Source organism: Dermacentor variabilis, chromosome 4 (genome assembly GCF_050947875.1).
Source record: "Dermacentor variabilis isolate Ectoservices chromosome 4, ASM5094787v1, whole genome shotgun sequence".
NCBI classification, from domain to species: Eukaryota; Metazoa; Arthropoda; class Arachnida; order Ixodida; family Ixodidae; genus Dermacentor; species Dermacentor variabilis.
Window position 1 is genome coordinate 93,503,660 of NC_134571.1, and position 20,944 is coordinate 93,524,603.

The 20,944-nt window shown below is 47.1% G+C and overlaps 1 protein-coding gene across 9 annotated transcripts in view; it reads left to right on the forward strand.

Annotated features, from left to right (window-relative positions):
• LOC142579516 (glycoprotein 3-alpha-L-fucosyltransferase A-like) overlaps positions 1–20,944 on the forward strand; it is a 155,192-nt gene that overhangs the window by 67,450 nt on the left and 66,798 nt on the right. For 2 of the 9 annotated variants that reach the window (XM_075689813.1, XM_075689808.1), the window contains exon 1: positions 11,231–11,662. The exons of 6 other annotated variants lie outside the window; for them this stretch is intronic. The gene's annotated coding sequence lies outside the window, so the exon portion shown is untranslated. Of the gene's footprint in view, positions 1–11,229; positions 11,663–20,944 lie in introns of those variants that run through there. One more of the 9 variants, XM_075689814.1, reaches the window with a different exon arrangement.

The window sequence follows — 20,944 nt, forward strand, 5'->3', positions numbered from 1 at the left end:
AGTTTCTCCCGAAAGGCGAAGCATGGATAGCGATAGCAAATTAGTAGACAGCTATACGAAGTAGAGGTAGTGGCTCTATTTGCTGTATAGACTTGTAACCACACGCTTGCGAACTAAGTTAACAAGAATGATGTCAGCGCGCACAGGCAAACGTGAACACATGACACTTGATGACCGCCGAAACGTTGGCGGGAGGAAGCTCGGAAGCAGCAGCGAGCGAAGTGACCTTCGTGCTGCCTATCGCTTCAACGCAAACTAAGCAGTGAGAAAACAGCACGCGCAAAAGCGTGAGCCATCAGACCACCTAGACTCGGCCCCCAAAGCAGACCGCTTTAAAAACAAAGCCTGCGTGACCGCGCGCGGTCGCGCGTAGCTGCCGTGTTGTTTACTGCTTATAAACAGCACAGGAGCTGCGCAAACATTAATAGTACTATATAAGATTAGGGGTTAGAACAGCTTTATGGCTTCATATTCCAATTTTTTTTTTAACTACGAATAAGTTATCAATAGTGATGGCACAACACTAAATAGAATAATTTAGAATCTGAATATTGAACCGATTTCAGAAGATCAGCCTGAATAAGTACCTGAGACGGACCCGCCTAGGGCACATGTTAGTGTAGAGAAAAAAAAAACGCTAATATGGTGTCACAAGTACCGCAAAATTTCGTGACAATCTGATTTACACATACGTATCAAAGCTAACACGTAGCAGCTGGAAAGGAATGCTGTGCAGAATACAACAAAATTAAACAGAAAATAATGTAATAAAGCAAGTCCCAAGTACTGTTCTCGAAGTGCAAACAGGATCGACGCGTTTGGTACTTTTTCATGACGGCTAAACAACTGCAGCGCAAGTTCGTCGTCCACTGAGGGTGGAATGAAACTCCTCGCTCACAATGATTTATTTGGTGGTTTCCACTTCTAGGGCGTACAAGTCGACTTGGCCCAAAAGGTAAAGGGCGCAACCTGTACCGATGACGTATACAGGTCTTACTGGTTGTCTGTGGCTATATGCAGTACGTTCTCGCGTGAATTCGTGCTTTGCGCGCACTTTCTCCCTCTGCCGTTTCATCACCCTGTTTTCTTTTCACTCGCGCGTAATAATAGAAAGCAGGACTGCAGTCTGGTTGGCTTCCTAGACTTTCCTTCTTTTGTTTTTAATTATCCGTGGTCTTGCGATTTCGGTGGTTCGTTGCACGCGCTGATAGCTTCGCGATCGCACATCTTGTTTCTGGCCTTGTTAGAGGCATTGGAAAATAGGCTACCCTTAGTTGACCGTATTTTAGTCGCTTCCGCGTAGATAGTTCATTAGCTAATGTCGTCGAGGCTGCCGCAAGATTACACGTTTGATTTGTGCCGGCCTAAGCGGTTGTGTTTATTTATGAACGTTAATAGCAGGCGCTATTCAAGCACCGGTAACTGGACGTGCGCCAAATAACAGTAATCAAAGTTAAAGATCAATCCATCATCCATGCTGTAGCACGGGCCGTGGATTGTTTTAAAAACGAACCTTCTCTTTGCGAACCTCGCCGGGTTTCGTGACCGTGGGTGCTGCGGCCTAGCTGTCGCCTTGCCGAATAGGCCAACCAGTCACAGCGGAGCATGCGCGCCGCGCGCTGCTGGGTTCCTTGCAGCACCACCAGATGGCGCTCGCCTCCGCGGCAGTGGCGTCGCCGGCCGTGCGGGGGAAAGAAAAAGGACTAGAAAGCTTCTTCGAGTGTCTGCGGCTGCACGGTAATGGTGAAGTAAATGCTCCTTGCGGATTGAATGGATTCGAATGGCGCTACGTATGTATGCGCATGCTGCGCATGTGTGCGCGTGTGTGTGAATGCGCGAACACGCTTGCCTTTGTTCTTCACATTCAACGCTCCGAATCGGAAGCTTTCGATGAAGAGCAGGCTGCTTTCAGTGTCACCACGTCCGTGGAATAAAACTAGCTAAAACGTCTGCGCGTAAAGACAGAACCACACGAGCACACATTCATAGGGCGAGCGCGCTCGCGCTGCCAGCTTTCTTGTGGCTGGCATTACGCACACACACAAATACAAGTATGCTATCAAATATTCATCGACAAGCCTACCAAGAAGTTCTAGTGACTCGCACTAAAATGATCCACGGGAGAGGAATCTTAAAAACGATATTGACGCTTCCTCGCCCATGCGTTGGACGACTCCATTCTTCGGTGCACGTGGGCCCTGTGACCGCCTGAAACTGTTGCGAGAGTTAGCCGAGTGAAACGGACTCCATGAAGCGTTCGGTCAAAGCGAGCGATGTAAACGGGGGGTCTGTCGGCTGAGCTTAAAGGAGGACGCTATCGTTATCTACCCCTTTGTCCACTGCACTGACTCGGCAAGCCGCGTCGCGCCGTCCGAAATGCGTCCAACAGCGAAGCTGTGTGAATCCGCCGCAGGAGACCGAGACTTGAAGCCTCCCACGAAGACGACTCTCATGTAGGGTTGAGGTTGTGCCGCAACGTGCGCGAGTGAAGGCAGGGTCGGTGCACAATGCTAACAGATTGCAGGTATACAGGCTCCGTCAGAAGTAATGAAGCCGCTGAGCTCTTGCGGAGAGTTGTCCCCAGCAAGCGTGCCTTGGGCGGTTTACCTTAGAACTTCCGGTGGCCTATACGTCTACGGATACAAGACGTGAGTAACGCTTCTCCTCACCTTCTTACGTACCTCGGTATCCCCGCCACAGAACTCTGACACCTGTCACTGGCTGAGTCACAAGCGACCGACGTGCTCATAAACTTTTGGCGAATTTATATTCGTACTCCATTGGCACGGGGGCACTACAACCTCCTTGATAGCGTACGGGCAACACTTCGAAGCATAGAGAGACTTGTGCTGCTCATATTCGCGACCAAAAAGCATTGCGCCACATGTGAACGAAAAGATACAGGTATATGCATCATTTCGTTCGATGATACATTGAGTTTCATACATGTCGCTAAGTGCGGCGTAATTTGTGCTTGGGAGGCATCGCAGATCGGAACCTACTGAACACTGAGCGAATGGAGTCACAAGTTCGTGCGGCCACAGCGCACCGCTAGCGCTCGCAACTAAAACGTAGGACGTCGCACACTGGAAGATAATCATCATCATCATCTGAATCATCATCATCATCCTGGTTACGCCCACTGCATGGCAAAGGCCTCTCCCATATTTCTCCAACTACCCCAGTCATGTACTAATTGTGGCCATGTCGATCCTGCAAACTTCTTAATCTCATCCGCCCACCTAACTTTCTGCCGCCCCCTGCTACGCATCCCTTCCCTTGGAATCCAATCCGTAACCCTTAATGACCATCGGTTATCTTCCCTCTTCATTACATGTCCTGCCCATGCCCAAGCTCAAATGTACACAAATAACATGCCATTTCACGCAACCTTACATCTGCAAGTTGCAGTTGTAATATATGGAGCAGTAATTCTATTAAAACCGTCGTAAATGAAAACCAACTACACTGTAAAACGCCGCGAGGTGACACATCTACTACTCGGATGTAACGTTAGGGGCAAAACGGCAAAACGTAATAAGGAGCAAACAGGGGTATATATAAAAGTGAGGGTGAGCAAGTTATGTAATGCTTATAGCAGACAATGAGCTTATTTAATTTTATGCCATTTGCAAGAAGGCGCCTCTGCAAGCGATATTCGTGTACGACCTCAGCTGCTTCGCTTCAGCCAGCTGCATCGTTTGCTGGCAAATTTCCCAATCTCGGCACACCAATTAATGTTCCGTCCCCCTTGACCGCGATGTTGTACCTATGCTTTTTCTGATGTTTCTGTTAGCGCTTTTCGCGCTTCGTCAGTGGTCAGAGCGAAGCTCCACCAGCGTAATCAACAGGATCAGCCGGCTGTGAATGGTGGCTAATAATAGTCGCATAGAATTGAGTGGAAGGCATCGCTACAGTGTCGCTGCGTTCCCCCTCTAGTGGAAGCCATTATATTGCCTTTATTGACTGCTAATTATCTGGTCTACCCACCTAATTCCTTGCAGCACTCCGCATATGCCTCTTAATCTGGTATCCTCGTTCGCTGTCCAATCTGCACTGCTGCCTTCTGGTCTCTTAATTACGGAGTTTTACGCGCCAAAACCACTTTCTGATTATGAGGCACGCCGTAGTGGAGGACTCCGGAAATTTTGACCACCTGGGGTTCTTTAACGTGCACCTAAATCTAAGTACACGGATGTTTTCGCATTTCGCCCCCATCTAAATGCGGCCGCCGTGGCCGGGATTCGATCCCGCTACCTCGTGCTCAGCAGCCCAACACCATAGCCACTGAGCAACCACGGCGGTTTCTTCTGGTCTCTTAGCGTTAGGCCAATGGTTTTCCGTTTCATTTTTCGCTGAACTGCCGTTAGCTTTCTTCTCAACTTCCTTCGTTATCCGCCAAGTTTCGGCCTCAAAGTCAGTTCTGTCAAATAAGTATATTACGCAGCACTTCTCTTTTTAAGAATATTGATAAGCTCTCAGTCATGACCTGAGAGTGGCTATCATAAATGGCCCATCCTATTTTTGTCTAAAGATTCTTCTCGTAATACGGATTCCCCGTGAATGCTTGATGAATGTAAATGTACTACTTCGCAGCTTCAAGGGACTCTCAGGAACTGTTGTTCCTGAGAGGCGTGTTGTTTTTCAACACGTATACTCTCAGGCTTTACCAGTGACTATATGTAGTAGGTCTTCAGTAGCACTGCTGAGAAGATTTACGATGGATTGAATTGATAACAAGCGTTATACGTTCACTAACATAATTGGTGCCAGGGGGAAGAGAAACGCAGTTGGAGGAGGTAGGGAATCGGATGGAGATTTTCTTGTCATTGTTCCTGGGAAGTTAGAACGCGAGAGCTAGACGATACAGCTGCAAGAAGTTCTGGAATACTTCTCTATAAATCGTGAGATATGCCATTTTGGGGGCCTCGATGAAACCTAGTGGGTCGGTATTTCCACGTGCTTTATTTATCTTCACTCTTTCATCGAAATGTTAGAGTTTTCAAAACAGTATTACACGTTCGAAACGAACCTCCCTTCCGCGGCAGCCAACCGAAATCTATAGCCAAACGTTTATTGAGGCTTCGTTATACCTTTCAGAGTTTACGCGTGTTATTCTATACACTCGTCTCCATCCTTTCGCTTTGCCGCAAGCCGCACACGGCGCCAAAAAGTTGCTGTAATCGGCCGGGCCGTCGATCGTGCCTGACTCCTTCCGCAGATGGCGGGCAGCCCATTCAGCAGCGCAGTTCGTGCCGGGAAGTTTCGCTACCGGCGCCTGTCCGATTTGGCTGCCTCCTCCCCTGTATTTTCCCCATCCAACAACACACATCCCGCTCCGTTCCGGCAGGCCGCGCCGTCCGTGTGCATGAATAAGGCGAGAAGCTGTGCGTCTGTGCTCTCCTATCTCTCGCTCTGTCTCTCGGACGCGCAGCTGTCTCTCCTCGCGTCTCCTGGTGCAGCTGAGTGCACGCACGTAGTACCTGCGGCGCTTGATACGCGCGGGAGGGACCGACGGGCACCGGCAATTCTATACGCGAACTGTTCATCGCCCTGCATTTCGCTCATTTGCGGGCACGTTGCGGGTGAAGAACGGCTGCTTCTCGGAGGCCTTTTGCGAGATCTGCAACTGCCGCTCCGTGAGTATACGAGTGTGAATACAACCTCGTCTCGAAAAAAGCGCCGTGCGTTTTCTTGCCCTTTCATTTTCCGTCTTTCTTTCTTTGGCGTGGTTGAATGAGCTGTCACATGACTGTCTCGTTCAAAACACGTGTACAAAAAAAAAATGACAGAGGAAGGCAAGATGGAGAGAGAACTATCTTAATCCTTCTAAGCATACCCTATAGCCATAATAAAAGTATAGGCTGTATAAACACTCTAACAAATTCTAGAATATGACCTAACCATATTGAACCTATAGCCATAGCCGAGCGGCAATATAATGGCGAGCACGATACCGGGATCCGAGTCTGCTGTAGCCGGACATTGTGCGAGTCAGCGGTGCACAATGTGTTTGAGCATGAGCGCACTGTGAGTGCGGTCTCTCTAGAGAAGTTTTTTCTTTTATTCTCTTGCTATCAAGGTAACTCTTTCATCAATGTCTAGTTTAACTTGTGCACCGAATTCTGAATTCCTGTGTAATTCTTTTTTCGAAACTCCATGCCAGATCAAAAAAGAAGAATAAGGAAAGAAAGAATACGCCAAGCAAAGTTAAGCCAAATACTACAACTGTGAACGAAGTGATGAGTCTCGCCAGTTGAATGAGGCATTTGAGTGTTCTTTCCGAACCGTTAGCACACGCTGCCAAATCGCCAGAGTTTCTTGGTGGATGCAGCTACATCCAACTGCAATTGAAACGTTCTCGTTCTTGATCTTTCCTTTCTTTTTGTGTGCGTTTGTTTCGGAACAGGCTCAATGCCTTCGCTTGAGCCACTAATACGCTTCTGTTTATCTAATAGCAACTTTAAACTACAGTAATACAATGAACGCTCATCGTTGCTTCGCGAGTACTTATGGTGCGTAGCTGTCACATATTTTCGAAGAGATCCAGATAATAGCTTTCAAGCCCCGAGAGTTGCATAGCTTGGATTCGCTGTCCGCAGAGCACTGCAGATTTGCAGGGATGCTCAAAAGGCGTCGTTAACTTCACAGTACCTTAAGCAGCGAGTGCTGCCTAATGATGGCCCATTCAGCTAGACGGCCTCGGCGTGCTCGAGGCCTCGTCTTTTTACCCTCAGTCTGAATTACGGCCAGTATCTCCAGTTTCCATTAAAGCCGACGATGCTTCTTCCTCTCGCCCCGTATAAAGCTCCGCCATGTTTTAATTATCTCGCGTTAAACAACCTCATTCCATTTCGTTTTCGCTGCACAGTAAGATCTCCAACAGTGTGGAGTTGCCTTGGAGATATACTGCGCATGCGCAAGTGCGCAGGGGTACTTAGGTACAAGTAAGGTAGAAGGTTAAAGTGTGTTTAACGGCACCAGAGAATACAAAGGTCAAGCAAGGATGCCCAGACGACCACAAGGCGCTTTAGATTCGAATGGCGTGAGGCATATTACAGATAGGGGTGTCGGGTGTCATTTTATCGATATCGTCACGCACCTATGTTCCTGTGTTTATTTAGAAAGCTCAAAGGAAACACGAGAGAGAGAGAGAGAGAGAGAGAGAGAGAGAGAGAGAGAGATCTTTATGATCACTAAGGTATAACACACGTGTGCAAGCCATCAGACCGTAAAGTCAAGTACAAAAAGAAGAGAACGAAAAAAAATGTAATTTTCTGGTCCGGCTCGTGCATGTGACTTTAGCTATTTAGTCTAAAATAGCACTTCCGCTTCTGTCTAGTCTGGAGAATAATTATCTTCACGTTCCTGTCAAGTACTGCGTTATTTCCTTTCCTGTCTTTTTTTTTCTTCTTTTTTATGTTCTGTTGGTTGCAATGAGCTGCGACGTTGCGTCCTCTTTTTCAGGTGGAGTGAAACGGAGGTGCGTTTTAATTGAATCTGAGCTTGTACGCTTACTTTTGAAATATACTTGGTCTTGGTGCATGGAGCTTTCTATAAGAAGATAGAACGTTCCTCGCAGTTAATCACTTATTTGCGTTTATGTTTTATTAGCATCCGTGCAATCAGTATGGCATTTACTACACAAAGCGAGAGAGAGAGAAAAAAGGCCTTTTAATTATTAGAAGCGGTCGATAATCATTGTATTTTCTCCGGACCCCATAACATTTCCTTTTGTATATTCGAGGGGGTCTTCAACAATATTTATTTTATTTTGTTTTATATTCGCGCTCAGTGCTACATTGGCTTGACCAGTTTAGTTTGCGTTACCAGCAAACCTTTCAGTAACGCTACTAATTGCCACTTCGTCTTATTTCATTTTATTTTCATAATTTTTTTTAGGAAAATGTCGAGCCTCGGTAACTTTCACTCGAACGCACCCACCGTGCGAACGCGAATGACGTTCACCGTGTTCGTGGGTCATTAGCATATTTCTGTTTGTTTTGAGAGTCTGGCTGTAAGCGACATAGGTAGAGAACTCAATTTCTGAAAAATTTCATTCCCTCGGAACTTCTGATTGAGAAATGTGAGTTTCGACCATTCCCGCGCGTATTTAGACACGCCCGAGCGCGAGGCCTACAGTTGCTTCCATTGCAGACCGCGGAGGCCGCATATTGAACAGGACACAATGAAATGTGTACTTTAAAACACATAGAAGGACGTTAAAGAAACCCGAGTGGTCAAAGCGAGAAGCCCCTCCTCATTCGGGCGTCCCTCACGAAAAACGTGTTGTTTTAAGACGTTCCACTCGTCGATCGTTCTCGATTCGCGGACGTGCTGCAGGAGGGCCTGTGTAAGAAGCGGGATATGGGTTAGTTTTGGGGAGCCAAGCAGTCCATCAAGGAGGAGGGTTTGGATGAACTGCCTTGAGCGGGGGTTCTCGTACTACGGCGAACGAACGTTTCTGTTTTGGACCAACTAGGTGAGGAGACACAAAAATGTTAAAAATACTCTGTATTTACGTTCTTTTTTTTCTTTTTTCTTTTCTTTCCTTTTTAAGGACGTAGCGCCGTATAGTTGTAGTCATAGAATAAGACGACACGGGAATATATTTGCAACACTGCTGCGATAATAGACGTCTGTGCTCACGCTCAGAAATTGACGACGGTCATGGTTGGAACTGGCGCGCGCGACAATATTGTGCTACGTGCCATCATACTGGTAAAGACAGAATAAACACGTTTGTTTGTCCGCTGTCGCTACTGTAATAACATCACTTGCAGGTAAGTGATAGAAATCAACAATAATACGATAACTATTTGCCTACATCGTGCATGTGCCTCGAGGTTCGTTCAGGCACTCCTTGCTTCCGTACGAAAAAGAAAAAAAAAGGTTGATTGTTGCTCGTTTATTTAATAATTGCTGACGAGTCTGACCAACTTCAACTGGAGCACTCTCTAAGCGTGTCGTGTGTTTTAAATAAGAAACTGTAGTTTGCATACCGTTGCGCTCGCTTAAACTTAATTATTCGTATCGTCACAAAGCTGTCTGTAGTATAGGCTAAATCTGGCTCAGCAGCTCGTTCGAAGTTTCGTCGAGGAAAACAAACGCACGATACTATTGCACCCGGAGACATCGAACGATGGACGCCTCTGTCGCGACTGTCCAGACTCCAAGGTATACACGAAGCGCCGTGCCATCAGTAACGGGATTTTCGTCTCTTTCCTCTCGTCGCCCTGTTGACACTCCTTTCTTTTGCTGTTCTTTCCTCTCTTGAGAATGAGAGGATTGTCTTCTGTTTGGCTGTCTATGCAGTCACTGTCTGGTTAGCCGTTTCCTCATATAGTCTTCCTTGCTCGTCTGCACAACAGCTCTGACCTCGCAGCCATTCACTAGTGCCGCGCCGTGATGCTCTTGCAAAGCTTCGTGCTATACTGGGTGCAATGTACAGTAACGGCGTAAACACAACTGACTGAACTGAGAAGGAAGCTAGTCTCGTGCGTTGAAAAGAACTAAAATAAAGAAAGGCGGGGAGGTTAACCAGACGCGTTGAAAGGCCTTCGTGTGTTCTATGGTTGGGGTATTTGTGTTTGCGCTGTGTTTGTGTTTGCTTATTCTCGCTCTAATTTTGCGCATTTTGACTGCTTTCGTCAGGATATAAACAATTAGCCGGAGCCTGTGTATTTAGTTTGCTAATATAATGTTAGTAAATAAGTAGACGAGAAAGAGAAAGTGCCCATAACTTCTTGTGGGAAGCAGACATTTTAAAAAAAAGAAATGTTTTTGTTCATACGAAAGAAATCTTCAAAATTTGGTGCAGATGCGCTGAAAAGAAACGAAGTAAGTCGTTATCTCATTTAAAGCATAAGTCCATCGTCCCTAGATTATCATGAACATGTTTGAAGCTGTCGGGTCGATATATATAAAGTGGAGTTGCCAATGTCCAGTTTTTCTTCCTTTCACCCAATAGATACAAATCCCTATGACAAAATTTCCCTGATGCTGCTAATTTTAACAAGCAATATCACTCGTTTTATTTCGTTATGCGTCAGGTCTCCTGCCGACCGACACAGCGTGCGGAATCTGGAAATGCTTCGATTGAAATCACATTTACCGAACACGGACAAACCTAAGAAGGCACGGTCGTGGGGCAGAGTTGAGAGTCTAAAGTACATTTTCAGAGCAACCGCTGAAGAAGGTTAGAAAAGGCTAGAATTGTGGACAGTCTGCGCAGCCGCTATATTGCGGCGACCGAACGAAACCGCACGTAGCGCATCGAGATGGCGACTCGCAGGAAGCCGGTTGCCGCGATTTCAGAGTGTGAGTGTCGCCGAAATTCTCGCGCGTCTAGATATACCGGGTGTAACATCACGCGCCCTGCTGACCGAGGAAAGACACTTTTCTCTGCGCGCCGCTTCACCTTCTGCCTCTGCGTGCGTCTGTACGAGTGCGTGCGCTGTGCCTTGTATGCGTGTTCGTGTGTCGACAGTGACCTTAACAGCCCGGAAACTCGACGCTCTTTCGTGTGTGTCCCCCACGTCCCTGCCCCGCTGCGCGCGACAGGCGAAGGCGCCGCGCGCGCATCTTTCGCGCTCCGCCTCGTGTTTCAGTTAAATATACGCCCGAGTGCCCGAGACTAAAGAACAAACCAACCGTGTGTGCTTGGGAGAGCGAGCGAAGGAGGAATCCCAGTTTTCATTTTTTTTTAGAGAGAAGAACAAAATTTGGCATAGCGGATGCACGGCGGGCGAACGACGCAGGAAGATGCTGCGAGAGATAAAGCGAGAGGTGGTGACAGAGTACACGAGACGACGAAAAGCGCTCGCGATTTGAGCGTTGAAGTCTCTGCTTGCTTTCAAAACCACCCGGTCGTTTCGTTCTATATATTTACCTCCCTCCCCCCACCCCATTCCCTGTAGGCTGCGACGAAGACGCTCCAGCACACGAAAGGTGCATCCAAGCACGAGCCCGTCCTCTTCCTCTGTGCTCCGTGGAGCGCGCTCTCCACGAAGCGTTCACCCGCGCTCCACCACCATCGCGCTCGCTTGACAGCGGCGCCTGGGCTCTGGCTGTCTCTCTCTCTTGTTCCTTTCGCTCTTTCAATCTTGCTGCCTTTCTTTCTTCGTTTGTTTCTTCATCTTCTCGCTCTCTTTCTCACCCTCTGAAAGCACCGACGCCACGCACGTGCCCGCTGCAGGAGAGAAGCGCTGAGCGTTCGCTTGCGCGTGAGCCGCTTTTGCCACGCGCGCGCGCGCGAGCAAGCGCTCGCGGTGGACCAAGCCGCCGCGTATGCAAATTGGGAGACCAACTTCGGCGTCGCAACCCCCTCCTCCCCATCGAGTTGTCCGTGCTGCTCTGGCCGGCGGCTGTTGCGGCGGCTTCGCGTGCATCGTGTTCTCAACTGACCGGCGTGGTTTAGAAGCGTGCGGTCGGGCTTGCCGCCGGAGCCAGCAAAAAAAAAAAAAAAAAGGTCTTCTTCCGGCGAAGCGAGAGGCACTATCGAAGGAAACGGAAGCCGTTGCCTCTGGCATCATTTGTTTTTTGCCGCCACTTCCGATCGCCTGCTGCTTTGAGGAGCCCGCCGTACCCGTCGATCGCGTTGGCGCCTGATAGTACACGAAGCGTCCGTTCTTGAACCCGCTCCTCGGCTCGGCGACCTACGGTGAGTGCGCGTTTTCGACAGCAATCTTGTGTTATGAGCCTCTCGTGGCGCTCCTATTCGTAATGTTTGTGTCTGAGAGCGCGCGGTAGCCGTGTAAGTTACTAATTTTGTGAAATGTGAATCGTTGCTTCGATAATGCGTGCACTAACAGAGCCGGCACGAAGATTGGCCCCTGTGGCTGTGAAGTTTATACGCATTGCCTCGTCCCTTGTGGCAAGCACAGAAAGTAAGGTGCACCGTCATTTCACAGCATATGTCTATTCATTGCTTAAATGCATTGCGTACGTACCTTTAGTAGCTAAATATTATCATAACAGGCAAGCACCGTAACCTTGTAGAGCAAGGCTTTACATCTAGAACGAAGGTTTCTACGTGTTGTGGTCCTCAGATAGTGTTTGTCGCCTCCAACTTCGATCATTCTTTTTTAATCGAAGTAGTCCCTACATTTTGTTTCGACATTAACTAGTGTACCGCAAAAGTATCCGAGTATCTAGTAGACACATCTCGACGACTATCACCAAACGGATGGCGTGCATTAGTTGCATGGGTGCTTCATTTTCTTGCGGGGATTTTTTTGAGTGCCTACGTCTAATTATGTGCTTAATCTACCTTACGTGGTTCGTATACCGTAACGTAAGATAATAGTTTTGTATTCGTGGGGTGTGAAATTATAAATTTTGGCATAGTATGACAAGATTGTATGAGGAACATAAATTATGGTTCATGAAATGCGCGCCATGTAGGTCATCAAACAGCCGCCTACGCCTTGGTGCCCTCATGGTCGTTTGGTTAACTTGGTGTGTACCAAAACTGGCATAGTAAGACAAGAGTGTATAACGAACACAAATGATGACATGCGAGCCAGGTAGGTCATGAAACAGCCGCCTACGTCTTGGTGACTTTATGGTCGTTTGGTAAACTTGGTGTGTACCGAAATTGGCATAATAAGGCAAGAGTGTATAACGAACACAAATTATGGGTCGTGACAAAATGTCATGGCATGCGTCCCATGTAGGTCATGAAACAGCCGCCTACATCTTGGTGCTCTTATGGTCGTTTGGTTAACTTGGTGTGTACCAAAATTGGCATATTAAGACAAGAGTGTATAACGAATACAAATGATAGGTTGTGACATGAATGTCATGACATGCGTGCCATTTAGGTCATGAAGCAGCCGCCTATGTCTTGGTGCTCTCATGGTCGTTTGGTTAACTTCGTTCTCCGCACACTGCTTCCCATGACATCGATTCCCACAGGACGTGGGATCTGCCTGGTTTTTAATGGAAAACATATTATTCAGGCCTACGCACTCTTTCGTAAAGTTATTTTAAAAGTATTAGTTGCATACTTTTGCACTTGAGAGTACCAGACAATGACACTGATAAGTGCACTTGCTTTTAGTTTATAAATACTGCGCCAGAAAAAGAGAGAGAATAGAGAAAAACGTCCAAATATGCCTAGTCTCGTCTTACTCCAGTCGGTTCACGCTGTATTTAGATGGCCCAGCGTTGGTACATCAGCAATTTCATTACGGTTGTTATTTTACTTCAAATTTTAGACGCAGCACCGGTCTTTCTTTCTAGGTGAATTTTCTACATTTTGCCTGGACACGAAATATGTAGTTATCTAGCTAACGCACCATCTTCCATTTACTGATTCGTTTTTTTCCCTTTTTTTATGCGGCAGTATTTATTGGACATTTGTTATATTTACCCGCCGAGTGTACTTGCGGCTTCACAAAACTGTGAGCAAGTTTGTCGTTGACGAGACCTGCCCAAAGTGATTGTTTGGCCACAACTGCGAGAGGACATTGAATGCAACATGTACAAATGAACACAAGTCCGGAGCCCCACAGTTTTACACGCTGGCAAAATTCCTGCACGCATTCTGCCAAAGTAAAACTTAAAAAAAAAGTGAAAACTGACTTTCTTGATTTCGCACCACGCTGCATGGTGCGAGTTGAACTTCAAGAGGACGTTATTTGCATTCGTATAGACACGATTTAAGAGAAAGCAGCTGCGTCAGAAGGCGTGATTAGGGAAGCGAAAGCTAAGTGCGTCGACCTGGCTGTTATTCAGCCACCTTCTTTTTATTACAATTACTCCTATGAAATTAAGAGGAGGCTGGCACCATCAGTGGCGCCGGCTGCTCCTTCTCGCAGCACTTCTGTGAGGGAGACATTAATCAGACGCTCGCTAATATATATATATATATATATATATATATATATATATATATATATATATATATATATATATATATATATATATATAATATAATATAAACTTGCTGTCGCTATGAACAAAAGAGGGTATGAAATACCTTTACTGGAGGAATGGCATTTTTTATAGCCGTTTTACGTTATATGGCCGTCATACTTTTTTTGTTTCTGTCAGACAGGGTACTCTTGCACAGTAGCCCAGTCTGTCGTGCTTATGTTACGCGCCAATTCAGGAAGAATCACAGCATCCGCAATTGGCAAGAACATTTCACTCCCAGTATATCGTCTGCCGGAAACATTCTTGGCTTCTACGCAAACGTCAATGCATATTCTTGTCTGGATGAAGCATCCTGTATAAAGACCTTCGCCAGTCAAGTTCAATTTCGACAACAACATCCTTTAGACGACTTAGCAACGCGCCTCGAGTCACCTGAGGCAAACTATTCACTGGCGTTTAATTCCCCCATAGAAACACAGAGGCTACGTAAGTGCGGCCGTATAGAGGGAGTCTCGGGGTTCATTAGTAATTAATAAAAGTGACTCGGGGTTAAGTGCGTCGTTTCTGGATATCATTAACGTGGAGCCATAACTCGGAATTAGCACGGTCATTTCTTGCGTTCCACCCCTATTGAAATGCGGCCGCAGTGACCAGTAACCAAACCCTCGACGTTCGCGCTCAACAACAGACCGCCATATCCACTGAGCTGCCCCTGCGGCTATCGAAGGCAACTATGGAAAGGGAAGGAAACACAACGCAGGCGATTGCGGCTCACTTAAACGCGACGTAAGAACGCTTTCCGAGTATCGGAACTGGTCTCGGTGCTGCTTCTTCGTAAACAACTTGCAAAGTCGGGATGGAAAAAAAAATAACAAAAATAAAGTGACCGACCTTGGGAAGAAGGCATGAAACGGGAGGCCAGCCTGAGCGCCACCTCTTATCTGGGTGCAAAATGTCGTGGGACGTTGTGTATGTACCGCGAGTTTTCTTCTGCGAGGGGGGGGGGGGGGGGACATGCATAGCGTGCATTGGGCTGAGCGCGGTCGTAAATAAACGAAGACGAGTCGGACGCCTCCCCCCCATCGCCTTCCCCGTTTTTTTTTTTTGTTTTTGCTTTTCATGCGCAATGAAAATGAGAGTATATATAAAAATAAAAACGACGTACGAAATGTTGAATTTACTTGCGATAACGGCCTCACTTTATATATGTACGTCGTATACGGGGGCCTAGCGAGTCTCACAGGTGTGTTGAACCTTCGCAGCGCCCGAAATGCACTTCTCACCTGGAACATTTGAAAACTCAAATGTGGAGTCGTATTTCCGTTCTCCTCCAGCGAAAGAGAAATGTTCGGGGGGGGGGGGGGGGGGTGTATATAAAAAGCCTCTCATGCGAGACAGGGGGAGAGAACACTTAATCGCTCTCACACACCGGTTTTCCAAAGCGACATTCGGGAGCGGGATGTATGCGCCGCCTGGAGATCTTCGAAAAGGTCCTCGCCTTGAAGTTTGTCTGGACTCGGATTGTCAATGCGAAAGTGCCTGCATATCGCGCACGGAGTTGTCATCCTGCGGAATCCTATAGGAAACGTTAACTTCTCAAAGAAGGACGGCATAACCGAGCTTGGAAATAAGAAATATGTTTTCGCGTCTCTCTCGGTCCTGTCAAACACTTGAGTGCTTGCAACGGTGATCGCCGGCAGGAGTCATTCAACTGAACGGTCAGTGGGAAATGGTTGCGTATACTAAGCTACGCTGTAGTGGTCACTAGGAACTAAAGTTATTTTTTTCTTTCCTCTTTTTTTCAATAGTGCGAGAATGCGACGTTAGCAAGCTTGATGCTGTGGCTGTGTTTTCACATACGCCTCCACTACTGTACTAGCGGACAACTTTCTGTGGCACTGAAATGAAAGCTGCGGAGCCATAGCGCACATGTGAGACCGCTTCTGAAAAAGAGTCCCACATTTTCATCCCCGCTAGGCAAAGCTGGGAAAGAGAACACATGAACATACTCCCAACAGTAAAATGAGGCAAAAATACACCACTAAGTGTTCAATTTGACTTTGTTTCCTAGCTGCTTTTCTCTTCTTTCGCGTTCGGGCGAATGCGAAACCATCGCACGAGGAAGCTGCGCTGGCAGTATATCTACGCCGAGAACCCAAAAGCGCTATCAAACGCAGCCAGACGACTTGGGGCATTAGCACGTGTGCAGAAGCTCCGCCTCCGTAGCTTTTCCTGCATTGCCACAGAAAGCTGCCCGCTAGCATAGCGAGCGTCCTTGTACATGTTGCCGCGCCAGTAGCTCTGTAACTGAATCTAGTACGCTTTTCTTCTAGGTTGTTTTTCTTCTAGGTTTTTCTTCTAGAAACGAACAACCGACTAGGTTGTTCGTTTCTGCCTGATTTGCAGACGCAGCGTTCACGCAGGTATGCATAGGGCTAACCAATGTCCAAAAGGCGATTTTGGAAGCAGCATATATACGTATCAATCCTGTATTTCACTTTTGGGAATAATAAGATATTTCGGTAATAAAGAAAGAAAGACTCGCTAGTACGCAGAGATACTATGATATAGTTAAAGAGATAGGGTTCAGCAGATATTTAAGAAGAAAAAGATGAAGCAAAAAAAAGAAGCTCGCTGTATACATAGACACGTCCTTAGTACTTTGTGCAACTGTCTCTAATCAATTTTGCTGCACAGCAAAGCCATCGTTCACGTCAGATGCTATTTCACTTATTTTATACACCCAGTGGGACCTGATCGATGACGACAATCATGACCTATGTTTGACTATAAAATTCAAGAACTTCGCACTCGCGCTCGTAGGTGCCTACAATTCACCTTCGAGTCGATTTGACAACGCAAGGCTAAGTGCAATTTTAACAGCGACACCTGGACCATCGATTATTAACGGCGATTTCAATGCGCATAATCCACTATGGGGAAGCTTAAAGATGGATTGTCGAGGAAGACGTGTATTATCCTTCGCGTCGGACCATGAATTCTGCTGCATAAATTTTATATTTTATTTTGTACAATATACCCCTAAAGGCCCTCACGGCAGAGGGTACTATATAAGACGAGGAAGGTACAGGCAATCGATAAAGATATAATACACCACAAATTAATTCAAAAGGAACTAAGCACACATCATATGACATCATAATATAAGCACCAAATATTGTTAATTACGACAAGCGCAAAGAAAAACAAAAGAAGCAATAACGTGAACAGGGCAGTAGTCAAAAGTTATACAAATTCCCCATATTCCGAACAACAGCATAAAATGAAACAATGAGATCTGCATTATTACAAATACAATTTAAAAAGAAACAGTTCAAAACACGAGATAATAATATACGCATCATGTTAAGCAGTATTTAAGGCAGACAACAGATTGCAGAATTTGTCGGGAGTAGTGGCAGCGGCAACACGTGGTGGCAAAGCATTCCAGTCAGTTATGATGCGTGGTATGAAAGACTGTGCGTAGTTAAATGTACGACATGACAAGCGCTGAACTTTAAACAGATGGTGGCGTCGGTCAAAGATGGAAGAAAGCAAACGAAAAAAGTCGTTATGAAGTGTTGAGTGATGATACAGCTCACGAAAAAGTGATAAACGGGCAGCTTTTCGGCGGTGACATAGTTCTTGCAGGCCTGCGCGTTTCTGTAATGCTGTGATGCTGGCATGACGTGAGTATAATCAGTAAATTCTGCAATGATTCAATGTTCTTTATTAAAGACGATTGATAGGGGTCCCAAAGAGCCGAGGCATATTCGATTTTAGGTCTAATTAGTGTACAGAAGGCCCGTAATCAGAGGTGAGAAGGTGAGATGATGGCAGTCCCACTTTTCTGTGGCAATTGACATACAGAGACATCCCGAAATATTCGCCTTTAGCAATTGTGCGGTCACGCCCACTGTCGTAGTGGCGGCGTTCGTGCGTGCATTTTTTGAAGGACACAGCAAGAGGTAGGGTAATGGACCAAGACGATGCTGTGCGCGTTGCAATAGCGCTGTTCCTGAGGAGGGCAGCGCCATTGTTTGAGAAGCCGCGTGCTTATACCTATAGTCATTCAGTTAGTACGCAGGAGACTCTTGCAGCAATCTGTAAGGTATACAAAGTCTATATAAATTATTCGGTTAGATGTAAATTTAGTGAGCTCTTCGTTACGATGTTGTTCTCTCTAATAGATTCGTAGTCATTTTATTTCATTCGTTATTTATTTCAGCATTATCGTCTGTTTGTTTATTTTTTTCTTCCTGCATAAAAACACAGAGAAATGCTGAAGCCGAGGCACTCTTTACCTCAATCCTTCCACAGCAACTGCTGTATGACAGAACGGAAAAGAAGAAAGCGAGATGACGCTGCCCGCTGTGAGAGCCTGCGGCTGTCGCGGTAAATGAATTCAGAGTAGAAGGAGTCGCGGAGGTCTGCAGATATTTTTTTCTTCTTTCTGTTTTTTTCTTTAACTGCGTCAATCGAATCGGACGGCCCGCATAAAGAATAATTGGCCGGGATAATGTAAAGAATGCATTCCGATGCTACTCCTTTTCGCCGATTAGTCAGTGGTGTAAGCCGCGCTCCGCCCTGGTCGCGTTGAGGTGGACGATAAGAAATGTACAGAATCGAGTGAAATGAATCCTTAACACAATGTCCATTGATATAAAGACATCGGGAGCGATGGTATACATTAGGACACACGAAGAGACACAGAGAAAGAACAGATAAAAGCGCCGGGGGAGGGGGGGGGGGTAGGTGAGTCGAGGGGAATCCCGTTAGACGCGGTTAAAGATCGGAGTGCGCTAACCGCTCCGACCAACGATCACGAAGCGGAGCTTGCGCGGGAAACGTGCCCCGGAGAGGGGTCTCACCGAAGCTCTACGCACGAAGCACGACACTAGGTGTTGCTATACACCCTCGGCAGGAAAGAGGCCCAACAAGGACAGCGGCAACGGCAAACGCAGCTAACTTCACCCGACCGGCAGCAGCAGCAGGCCCGTTCGTGTCTGTCTACCAGGATCCCGCTTCCGCTGTTGAAACAGCAGCTGTGCACGTGCCCATTGTACGAGGCCCTGTGACTGCGCCCTGTGCTGCTAGCAGGAATTGTGTCAAGCAGCGCGTAGCTGTTGGTTGGGCACGCACGTGTTCTCTCCTAGTGCGTTTGTGCTGGAGTCTTTCGGTTTAGTTTTAGCGTTACAACACAAGAACGGCACTAGAGGTGAGGGAACAAACGGCGGTGCATACGATATTCTAGAGAAATGAGATTCTATATTATGATACATTAGATTAAGTGGGATGTATGGAGCAGATATAGGTCACGTGCTGCCTGCGGCGGTTTGTCATAGTCATTCATAACATAACTGGGGGGAGTGGGGACGTTTGACGAAGGGTAACCCATTCGAGGGCGGGAGAGAAATTAGAGTGGTTAAATCGGGAAGTATGCGGTTATAAAGCTGGTTCGGTTCACACGGGGCAGCGACAATTGAATATTACTGTCCTGAAGTGGACCTAATTAGGCCGATTGTGATGATTAGAACCAAGGTGAATCTCACACGTTATGCTGAGTACTCGACTCCCGAGAATTTCGCGCACACACGCGCATGGCAGTTATCGTTTAATTGAAATTTATCACTAAAGGAAGAATAATCAAGCACATAAGGTACAAAATACCCCACTCAGAGGGAAGAAACGCGTCTTCAATATTCAATTCAATATAACTTCGGCATTTGTTCTGCATTATGGGGGAAAAGTAACCGATATGACGCGTTTGGCAGTTATCTGTTATTGAAAGATTAGAGAAATTCACGCAAAATTCAAGCTGCTATATGAGCCCTTGTATCCCATTGAAGCGTTCACGTATGCGTCAACACAACTGCATACCGGGCCTTTGAACGCTGCCATTCTTTTGATTGTTAGGGTATTTTGAACTTGCCCCATTTCCAATGCGCGCAGCTCGTCATTCTTGCCTGCCGCGAGTAATGCCAACAATATACACCCTTCCACCCCGCCGCACCACAGCCTAATGAAAGACGAGCCCAGTTTCTATGTGAATTCTTCTTTTTTTCAGTGCTATAACTGACAGCGCTTACGCCTTCATGTATGCGGCCGTGGCGATGCATACCAAAAGCGTCGCTTTCCGCGGCCTGGCTTGGTTGACCGTTCCAATCGCTGTCCGCGAGATCGAACGGGGTAAATTTAATTCCGCCCCAACCACCGCTGCCAGAGAGGGTCAGGCTCGAGCAGGCGGGCGTCTGGGCCACGGTGTTTGGCTCCGGCGCGGACGTGGCGATCCAAGTCAGCCACGACGTGACCCGGTTGTCGTTCGGGAATCTCGCGGGCTCGGTCGCCCTGCAGTTGTATATTGACGCCTGTCGACCATCGAGCGCAGCGAAGGTCGCGCATGGACGCCGCGGGTCCGCCGTCATCGGCGCCGCTGCTAACAAGAGCTGCGGGTGCAGGATACGTGGCAGTGTTATCGGGCATTGTTACAGGGCTCGGCGCTGTCGGCTGCCGGTCGGGCCCGGTCGGGCCCGGTCCGTACGTAGAAGCTGCTCGTCGTCTCGAAGAGAGCCATAGCTGATCGTGCGTGACAGCTCGTTGGTACTTCCGGATTGCCCTGAAAGAAAAAAAAGAAGCAAGGAAAGAAAACGTTCTGAAAGTATTCGTGGAGGAAAGAAAAATATACAAAGCGGGATGCGACGATCCACACGCGCAGTGAGTATTGTAGAATTGTGCGATGTTGATTTCTCTTTCTGCGATTTGAATGCTCGAAGTGCCACTCGTGAATAGCGACGTGTGGTGTGTACCCCTTACCCCCTCCCCTCTTCCCCCTTTTGTAACGTTTTTCGCGAGTTTCGTAGAAGGCATATGCGAGCAGTTTTCACTCGCGTAATGCGTCTTTTTTCTCTCGAATGACTACCGGAAAACAATATAGTAGAAGCGAACGGGAATGACGGCAGGAAGTGCCGGAGCACGCTGTCGCTGATCGAGTGCAGTTTCGAATTGTGACATATATAACAGCGCTTGAAAAGCAAGAACGGAAGCAGAAGGTTATGGGCAGTGT